The sequence below is a fragment of the Gossypium raimondii genome, chromosome 6 (genome assembly GCF_025698545.1).
Source record: "Gossypium raimondii isolate GPD5lz chromosome 6, ASM2569854v1, whole genome shotgun sequence".
Lineage (NCBI taxonomy): Eukaryota > Viridiplantae > Streptophyta > Magnoliopsida > Malvales > Malvaceae > Gossypium > Gossypium raimondii.
In genome coordinates, this window is record NC_068570.1 from 15,280,689 (window position 1) to 15,283,561 (window position 2,873).

General features: G+C 34.4%; 1 non-coding gene across 1 annotated transcript; it reads right to left on the minus strand.

Annotated features, from left to right (window-relative positions):
- Positions 1-675: 675 nt before the first annotated feature.
- On the minus strand, positions 676-782 carry LOC128042121 (small nucleolar RNA R71). The gene has a single exon (XR_008197327.1). It is a non-coding gene; the product is annotated as a small nucleolar RNA R71 (small nucleolar RNA).
- Positions 783-2,873: the final 2,091 nt, after the last annotated feature.

Consider the following 2,873-nt stretch of genomic DNA (forward strand, 5'->3'; position numbering starts at 1 on the left):
TTCATGCATATTTGCTTATACAATCCCTGTGGGTACGATAACTCGAAATACTTGTCACTTTATTACTTGATACAATTGTGTACACTTGCACATTTTCGTCGTTCCAAGTTTCTGGTGCCGTTTTTGGGGACTGTTATTTTAGTTAATTATTTGTGAAATTAATTACATTGCAATTTGGTTCAATTTTATTTTATTTTATTTTAACATTTTTATTATTATTTAGGTGGTAATGGATCTTCTACAACTTGTTCAAGGAGGAGCATTTGCTTATAATGCCCACAATTCGATCATTCTTACTGATGACAGAAGCTGCGCCATTGTACAATACGCTGTTCCTCTTTTCAATGAGCTCAATCCGGGTATTGTGAGACCCAAAATTGAGGCACCGCAATTTGGACTAAAGCTAGTCATGTTCCAAATGTTTCAAAATATAGGTCAATTTAGTGGGATGCTTATTGAGGATACGCATCTTCATGTTCGATTATTCATGGAAATGAGCAACTCATTTCAAATGATCGAAGTGACCGAGGATGCCTTGAGACTAAAATTATTCCCATAATCCTTAAGAGATAAAGCACGAGCGTGGTTGAAATCCCTACTGTCTTGTTCTATAACTACATGGTAAGAGTTGGTTGAACGTTCTTAAAGAAATACTTTCCTCCTGCTCTGAATTCCAAACTTCGAAATGAAATCACTTCATTTTAGAAATTTGACTAAGAATCTTTATATGAGGCATGAGAACGGTTGAAGGAGTTATTACGAAAATGTCCTCATCATGGCATTCCTTATTGCGTTCAAATAGAGACTTTCTATATTGATCTCAATTCTCATACAAGAATGATGGTGGAAGCCTCGGTAAATGGAGCCCTTATTTCTAAGTCTTACAACGAGGCTTACAAGATTATTGAAAGAATTTCCAGTAATAATTATCAGTGGCTAACCAACCGAGCAACCTCAGGAAAATGAGTAGCAAGAGTACATGAAGTTGATGCGTTTACTTCTTTGATAGCCCAAGTATTCTCTATGACTTATATGCTTAAGAACATAACTGTTAATAGTTTCAATGGTAATATGACAGGTCAACAACCGAACCAATTTGAGAATGTTTCTTGTGAATACTGTAGAGATGGTCATTTCTTTGAAAATTTCCCATCAAATCCAAAGTTAAAATATTACATGGGAAATCAGAATTGGAATGATCCGCAATCGAATTCTTACAACTCTTCATGGTAGTATCATTCAAATTTTCTATGGAGTAATCAATGGGCGAACCCTAGCAACTGTTCTATGCCATCTCAACCAAATTATCAATCGAAATATTCTCAACAAGTCCAACAACTCCTACCGACTAAATCTTTAAGTGATCTTGAGAATTTGCTAAAGGCATACATAGCGAACTATAATGCCACTTTAAGAAATTTTGAGAATCAAGTGGGTCAGCTAACTAATGAACTTCAAAATAGACCCAAAAGAGTTTTGCCCAGCAATACTGGAAATCCAAGAATTTCAGGCAAAGAACATTGCAAAACGGTCACTTTGCGAAGTGAAAGGCCATTGCAGCCCAAGGTGGTTGAGGTTGAAGATGAGCCTGCTATAGCTCAAGACAAAGAGGAAGTTCAACCAAGTGTTGAAACTCTTGTTTCATAGAAGTCAAATTTGGTGATCCTTGATGAGGTAAATTGAAAACCAACCAGTTTTGATAACCTAACTTCTTTGTCACATGCATAAAAATTGCCACAAAAGAGTTGTTTGGTTAAATATAAAATTCCACCACTGCCATATCCTCAACGGTTTTAGAAGTGGCAATAGGATACTCAAGTTAATGAAATTTTGGATGACGAGGTGACTTTTAATGACTTTGGTGCTACTAAATCCCCCGATGTAGTTGAAGATTGCTCTGCTATTTCTGAGATAGAATCACTGGCTTCGACAGAATTGGTACTCAATTCTCTAAATGATCAGTTAGAATGTATTCTGCTAGCAGATTCACCAAGTGATGATGAAGACGAGGGATTTTTGGCTTTGTTAGAAACTAATTCGAAGGGATTCACTCAAGAAGTTCCACTCGAATCATTAGAGTTATCATCTCAAGAGTACACACTGTCACACCCTAAAATTGGGCTTAGGAGTTTTGAGGGCAAAATGGGATTTTTAACTCTAGTGTGCTCGGGAATTTCATGGCATGGTAAACCGGAAATGTTTTCATCTATGGCTTTTAGAAAATCAAATCAATTTTAGAAAATATTTTTGAAAAGACTTTCAATTTCGAAATAAGGATAGTTTTGAAATGGGGGGTTAAATTTAGGAGTACTAAAAAGGCAAATAAACCAAAACTTTAAAAATCAACCTATTTTCCCCCTTCACCCACAACAACTCACGTTACAACCCTTTCCTCATCTTTTTGTACCGTCCATTAAAACCCTAAACTTCATTCATTCCTTTTTAATCTTTCAAACTCTAATTCTCTTAACTACCATCAAGTTTTATACACCAAATCCCTTCCAAAATCAAAAGAAAAGCATCGAAAACACCATCTCATTCATTATAGTTTAACTTGTGGGTTTTCTGGGTTTTTAACCAAAAGCTCATTTTTAATTTCATCAAATGTAACGGTTTGATTCCTTATTATATTTTAATGTTATCTAGTATTTTAAATAGTGTTTCTAGCTATTAAATCATATGTTTCAAATAAAAGTCGAAAATTGGGCTGTTAATGGTGGATTTCAAGATTTTGAATAAAAACATGGTTTCAAAGTGTCTTTCAATTAGTTTTGATGTGATTAGATGGTTTCTAAATTTACTTTAAATTTTTGTTAAATATTTCTTTAGATTTAATGAATTTTCATAAAAGTTGCCATAATATGTTGAAAAAT